Here is an 8,204-nt window from a genome sequence, read left to right on the forward strand (position 1 = left end):
AAAACAATATATCTTGCAAAGAAAACCATCAAGGTTTATAGTAGTTGGCTTAGTTTCAATGTAAAATATTCAACAGGTGTTAGTGTAACATATTTTCAAGATTTAGTCTGTAATTTAAATAATGACAGAAAAGACTACATTTATGCAAACACTTAATTTGTCATTTAATATATGACTTGTTAGTTTGAAAAGAAAAGTCATTCAGCAAACATAGCTATCATATATATCAATACTAAAGCTGTCAAAAGTTTAGAAATTTTTTACCTGGTGGCCGTCGATCATAATGATCAGTTACCCAAATACCCGACCAAGTCAAGTCCACATTGTTTAAAAAAATTCACATCAGCCAATAAATATTACTACCTAATGTCATCTGGTACAAAGTCCAAGAAATCATCCTTAATGTCTGACAAAGTTCTAATATCCTCCATTGTCATCTAGTAAATCGTCGTAGTCATCATAAATATCATCCGACTCCCTTTCCTTGGCCTCACTGTCATGCTTACTTAGAATCTGAGCTTGAGCTTTGTAACTAACACTTTGATTATACAATATGCAAAATCTGTTCAAGGTTGCATCTGAACACGTCAATGTTCGGCATTATCGAATAACCACCCTCTGTTACTTGCCACTGTACCACACTTGCAGCACAAGTAAAGAGTTGTCATGTGGGAAAACGAGCAATAGGATTAAGGTCAATTATTTACTGGAAGAAGCAAAACTCTGCTTGGCACTGAAAAAGTATATGTATTTTTGCAGTGCAAAACAAAAGGTACGGTGACCAAGATAAGCCCTGCACCTGATCAAATGGAGCAGTCTGAAGTGACATAAAAGACTGAATAAAAATCACTGACAACTAACAGGTGGTCTGTTTGGATGTAATTTTGTGCACCTCGTCAAGAATGAAAATGGCATAGGAACAGATGATAAGCCTATGCCTGTCTAAACTGCAAAGTAGAAACACAACTAATTATGTCACCACATGGAAAACTACCACCTTAATAATGAGAGATGAAAACACAATCAAGCTAATATGTGTAACAATAATGTGTCATTTTATAGATTGTGTATGATGAATCTTATTGATACATGGCAAAGGCATAGTGCTTCATCAGTTATAGATGTACCTATTTTTACTTTTCACTTGATGCACATTAGGCTGCTCCATCTACTAAAAACAGAAATTCTGTAACACCAGTGACTTTATTTTTCCAAATGAAAAGAGTTTGCACTGACGGAACAACGCTTCATTTGAAATTTGTAAGGTATGAAGGGATTAAATAATCCATAGCTAGACTGTAACTGCAGCAGGTAAATACTTTTGCAGACAGAAGGCTGGACATGTTTCACAACTGAACTGCATCAGACTATATTGTCAACCATCCTAACTTAATGTCTACCCTTAATTTGTTGCTCCGGACATCACGCATTTGTTTTGATATTCTGATGCCACCAACTGGGTTACTAGTGCTCATGTGTGATGATTAATAAATATTTGACAAAATAAGATTTAAATACATGCTACAATTCAAATCAAAGGAAATCCACTGAAATATTAAATTTAACCAATGCCATATATACTACAAGTTTGTGACCCTGGCATGAGTGTTGGCTGTTCAAGCCAGGTATGAAACATGTTGGTTTGCTTACCTTTTTATTAGCAGGAAACCCAAGACAAAGATTTCTGAGATGAAAAAGGCAAGGTAACAACTTGGCTATTATAACATGCAATTTTTATATCCAATGAAAATCATATCCTATGTCAATTAATTAATTTTAAAAAAATTAAAAATGCATCATATTTAAGTTCTTTTGCTGTAGTGGGTGGAGATGTTTGCTGATATTTTTGTCATCATTGTTTATAAGTGTCTTATTTCAGTCAACATGTCTTTGAAAACAATGAAATATATTACAGATACAAATATTAATAAACCTATTTGTTTACACTCCGAAAATGACTTTTTGTTGTGCACATGTGGACTGATTGGCAAGAAACGGGTAAAGAAGTTGAATGTATTCCTGGAACAAAATTGTTTCACAAGTTCCTGCACAAAAGTGTAATATTTGAGAGAAATGGGTGTGAATAATGATTGACCCTATTTGTCAAAAATGAAGAAAATCATAATCAAAATTGGTTACTGAAATCTTCATAATTATATTGATCATTTTATCGTCGAAAACGTTAGAAAGGACCTGGAAATCTGAAACAAACATTGTGAATTTCTCAACTTTTAATAAGAAGTCATATATTTTGTTACATTTTCTTTCTAAACAACATTCATAGTACACCATAAATAACAATATTCAAAAAAATGTGATCAATGCAAATGCCACATTGCTCATTGGAGGCAGCACTTTAATAAATAAATACCAATTAAATACATTAACTGAGCAAAATTCGTGTTTTAGTTCAATCATTAGTTTGGTTTAAGTGTAATCATCATAAATGCAATGTATTCAAACAAGAAATATGTTTATCTACTGTAATAGTTATGTCTGCAAACATTTCTGCTAAAGCCTAACTGAGTGCTAACTGTGTTTTGATCTCTGAATGGCAAAAGTTTTTTGTTGTATTGCTGCAGTGAATTAAAAACAGACCTGCTTTGTATTATCATGTTAATTATGCCATTTGGTTTGTATCAAATGGAGGTGGTGGAATAGAGGAAAACTTTTAAAAAGAATGTAAAAACTACTTGCGTGAGAGGCAGCCCCAACAATAGTTCAGTTTGACTCATTTCAATTCATCAAAAAATATTCTTGTGAATGTAATATATCTAGCCTACTCATTCACAAATGTGATCATATTTAGCAAGACAACCAAGAGAAACAAATATATGTATTTGATGAGGCAAAAAGCTTTGCTTCAAAGGTACTGTTCATTGTGGAGAAGGCAAATTTAAGAGTTTGTAGTTAACTTAAAATTCTTTGATTGGCATTTATAGATTTCCATAAGGATGTGAAAAATGCACTAATACTTGCAATGAAATCCCAGCATCAATATTTTACTTGGAGAACAATTTTGTAAAAAATGAGTTGCAACGTTGACAGCTGTTATAGAAAAAAAATGTCCATAGTTTTTGCAAAAAAGGAATCTTGTTTTGTTTAAATCAACAAGTAGTTTTGTTTAAAGCTTTGTTTGCTCCTTTTATTGCAATGACCTTCTGAAGCATGGAACCAAACTTATCAACAACACCAAAATGCAATAACGTAATACACAATGTTTTTGTATACACGTGAAAGTTGTTGAAACCAGGTGGACTCAGATCACAATTAATTTTCGTATATAGTCTCTACATTTGTTTATCAGTACTGAAATTTCCACTATCTCCAAATGAATCTAAAATACCTTCAACGATGACTTCATGGTGAACTTCTTGACATAGGTTCACCCACATTTCTTTGAGAGGCTGGACCATAAAGAAAAGCAATGTGCAATGGAGTGCAAATTTCACTTTCAGATCATCATCAAGGCCTTATTACTCACTGTGTACTATTGCCAAAAAACGCACAGACAACAAAAGAATAAACAATTATCTTTAAATCCATACAAAGAATTCCTAAATCCAACTCTTGTATCACAACCAAAATGAGAGAGGAAAAAATGCTCTATAAATAGACTAGGACTACATTTGTGGGTACTGAACTGGAAGTTCTAAGTCTGACCTGATTCCTAACAGGGTTAGAAATTTTCACCTGAATGGAGAAAAAAAAGCTGTTATCTGTGATAAAAAAATATGTGTCTGAAAAACTGCTGCAAAGTTTCAAGGAATCTGATCCACGAATATTACAGTTTGAAGCTTTTATCCGGCACCACTGTAACAGAAACACAAGGAAGTTCAAAATGGCCAACTGTCAAAAATGCACAAAACTTGAAAGTTGTGATTTAATTAATCAACATAAACTCTTGAAATGAACTGTAATTAGTTTTTAGTCGTAACATAAATCTGGAAATTACTAGAAATTAAACTTGACTGTTAAACTTTACTAGAAAATTCAATTTTAATATACGATACATATTTTTTTATGAAAATTTTAACTTAAATTTCATTTTCATGAAAACTGAAAAACTGAAGTAAAACAATTTTATTAGCAACATGTCTCCATTCCCTTATCATGAACAGTCAATGGTTTTCCTCATCAGGTGTGAAGTAATTAAACCAGGGTCTGTCAATAATACTTAACACCTGAAATCTGGTGGCATCTAGATATGCTAGTTAGGGGAACTAACCAATGTAGTGATGTCAATTTCACTCATCAAAAGGAGGAACTCTCAGCTGTTAGGCTTCCAATAGTATTAAAGAGTTGGTGAAGTTCTTTGAAAACCAAGTTATCATGCCTCTTCCTAGTTATACAAGTGAGAGAAAGGATACTTGTACTTTATATGCAGATATTGTAAGTGAAACCATGTAAGGGTACACATAAGGAGAAAATATATTTTTAAACTTGGATATATTCCACATAACAAAGGTGTCAGATATCTAACTGATGATACTCTTCCAAGTTCCAGTGCTGCATCTGTTCCAATGACCAGAAGAATGGATGCAGACAAGTTCTCTCATAGCAGTGACAAAGCTGACAAATGTGGGTCTCCAGTCAGTTGTGGCACCAGACTGTAATGGCACACCTGGGTCTGTTAGAATTTTATGGCCATCATTCAAAGCAAAACTGGACCTGAAAGAGATGCAAGTGAATCAGCATGATGGGACACTTATAATTTGTACGAAACAAAATGCTGAAATGTGGAACAATATCATTCATTGCCATGGCAATGAAGACAACATGTGAGAGACCCGAGTTCCAAATTATCAGTGAAAGAAAATGGGCACTTGCTTGGAAGCATACTATGATGTGTAAAAAACTGCAGCTATAGGTCACCAGAGTAAAAGTTGTACGAGGAGATAAAAACAAATCAACCTGTGGGCCTAATACAATCAGAACTTTTGGTCCTAATCTTGAGTAATTTACTTGCAACTTAGAGCCCTGTTATATCCCAACTTCATAGTTTGGGTACTAACATGAGCCTATATGTATCAATGGAGCAGTCAGGTCTGATTAACATCACATGCCTTTGAGCATATTGTCAAAATGTTTTAAGATGTTTGTTAGGACTCTATGGTCTTACACTAAGTAACGAAACGAAGCAAAACCAATGAGATTTGTAAAATTAAACAGTTTATTTCTCCTGATTACAAAGTGAAAATTTAAAAGACACAGTATCATGAATTAAATCATAAATAATCCTAAATGTTCTATTACATCTCCAAAAGTATTGAATGTTCCAAATGAATTTCAGTACTGAATATGATGATGTACCAATTGTCTTGAATGTGTTCATGAACTAATAGTCTTGATGTATCACAATGATATAATCCAGAATGTCTTTGAATGAATTCACAATAATCACCAAAATTATGTTTTAGTGGAAACAAAATGGACACACTGATTCCAATGAAAAATTTAAATGTTTCCTCTCAAATTATATCTGAACACAACAGTAAATCATTCCATGACATGCAAGCATTATGCAACAATTGGAATGTGCCCCATAGCTGTGAAATATAATTCTGTGGTGCAATAATAACAACCACTTGAGATCTTTAAAATCTTCCAAATATTCATTTTCTGCTACAATTCCCCTCGAGACCTTTCCTATCTGTACAATGGTCTTTACATGATTAAATTTCCAAACATTGTGTACATACATTGTGCAATAAATCCCTTGTAAAGTACAAGTCTATGGGGCAATAGTAACCAATCTTAGATGTTTTAATATCTTCCATATATTCTTTCTTTGCAATAACTCATGGAATACCTTTCCTTTAAATAATTACATTTTCAAAAATTGCATACAGACATCATGAAACGACTTGGAATAATCTTCATGACTGCGAAATATAGCTGTGGGATGGGTGGAACAATCCTTTTAGACCATGAATACATTCCAAATATACTTTTCTCTGTAAGACATCATGCAACAATTTGTAGTAGGCTTCATATCCAGGAAACTTTCATAATGATCCCATTAGATATTTTTCCTACCTACAGTCTATTCTACCATGACTCAAGTCTGGAAATTTGTACAAGACATCATCAAACAGGTGTAACCTTCATTACTGTGACTATGCCCCATCCATCAGAAAAATTTCCTCAGTGACTATCTACCTAATTTACAAATAGTTCTGTGCAACATTCTTATATATATATTCAGTCTTCTTAGCAACAAAGAAGGAATCACACTTGTTACAAAGATAACAAAAAATAAACCCATAATATTAATTGTTAAATAAATAAAGAATAATAAATTAAATAATAAATAATCAAATCAAAATTTAACTAGATTATTTTATTAAATATATCAACTGTTAAATATACATTTCAAGTGCAATTATTTAATTATTTGTTTAAATTAAACCATAGAAGAAAAATATATATATATATATATATATATATATATATATATATATATATATATATATATATATATATACACACTCTTAAATAAATATATAACTATTTGAAAACAAGTATGAAATAATTTGATAGCTGTTATTAGTACTAAGAATTTATTATGCATAGATAATTTATGTTCACTTATGTAATTTAAAAGTACAGAGCATGCATGCATATATATATATATATATATATATATATATATATATATATATATATATATATATATATATAAATAAAAGATAAGAATTCCTTTTTTCAGACTACAAAGTCCATACCTCAAAATAAAATATAATTATAAAGTAAAAACATTGTAAACATAAAAGAACATATATATCATACATACAAGTATACAAATACATCTACAACAATTAATTGTGCCATGCATTGTTAAGATTAAAATTAAATGGCACAATTAAAGAGTAATTTGTTCCATCTACTAATATGAGAATTTAAAGAATGTCAATGTTCCAAAGAGATTTCAATACACAGTTTTTACTATCAGATATTCTTGTCATCATTGAGAAAACATACTTTCTCATTACTTCATCAAAACTGAATACATTATAATTTACAAACATGTTGGAGGCACTGTTACACCTAGGAAGACCTAATAGAAAATGAAGACTATTATTATAACCAATAACTAGTTTTCTTTTCAAACATTCACATAAGTTTGTTCACAGAGGTTCACAAAAGTGCAGCAATAAGATTTAAAACATTTAATTTTGATATTCAATGAACAATTCTTCAATTTATGTAGAAGCGTGTTTGTTCGAGTACACAAAAATTGGTAATGTCTCATCATATCATCATTATCCGACTGATTGGATTTCAAAATATGACCCAAATAGGTATAACTGTTGACATGTGCAAGAGCATTGCCGTTAAGATGTACAGGGGGAGGAGATGGTAATTTGAAAGACCATGCATACTGATTTTTAAAAATTATAGATGATATCATTCTCAAAAGCATATTGTTCTTTAAAATTTTTCTTAAACCTGTGATAGAAGGACTTTTCAATGACATATCATCAGCAAAACTAAAATTGTTAAGAAACAACGCATTTGGTGGCAGACGTAACCCCACATAACACTGACTGAGCCTATGATTTAACTCATGTATATAATATATATATATATATATATATATATATATATATATATATATATATATATATATATATATATATATATATATATTACACACACGCACACCAAGAAACCTTCTGGACTCGGATCACAATTAATTTTCGTATATCATCTCTACATTTGTTTATAGTACTGAACTGTCCACTGTGTCCCAATCAATACAAATCATATTAATCTAAAACACCTTCAAAGATGACTTCTCATATGTTAACCAGCCGCGCTGTAAACAAAACAATGTGCAATGGAACAGATTTTACTTCCAGATTACTCACTGTGCACTGTTGCTGAAAACAACACAGTCAACCACATCATCAGCTCATATTAAAATGAATAAACAATTACTGTTAAATCCATACAGTACCAAGGATGCCTATCTCTAGCTCTTGTATCACCACCAAAATGAGAGAGAAAAAAATGCTCTAAAAATAGACTGGGACTACATTCGTGGGTACTGAACTGTAATGATTTCTTCTGATAAAGTCGGTCTTTCACGAACATCCAATTTCTTGAGAAAGGGTGCAACAATTTGGAATTTCAAGTCGTTACGCGCAATATCTGGAAATGGCCTATTCCAAGTTGTAACAGGATAAAAATAGATCCAG

This window comes from Sinohyriopsis cumingii, chromosome 12, assembly GCF_028554795.1.
Source record: "Sinohyriopsis cumingii isolate HCF-2022 chromosome 12, ASM2855479v2, whole genome shotgun sequence".
NCBI classification, from domain to species: Eukaryota; Metazoa; Mollusca; class Bivalvia; order Unionida; family Unionidae; genus Sinohyriopsis; species Sinohyriopsis cumingii.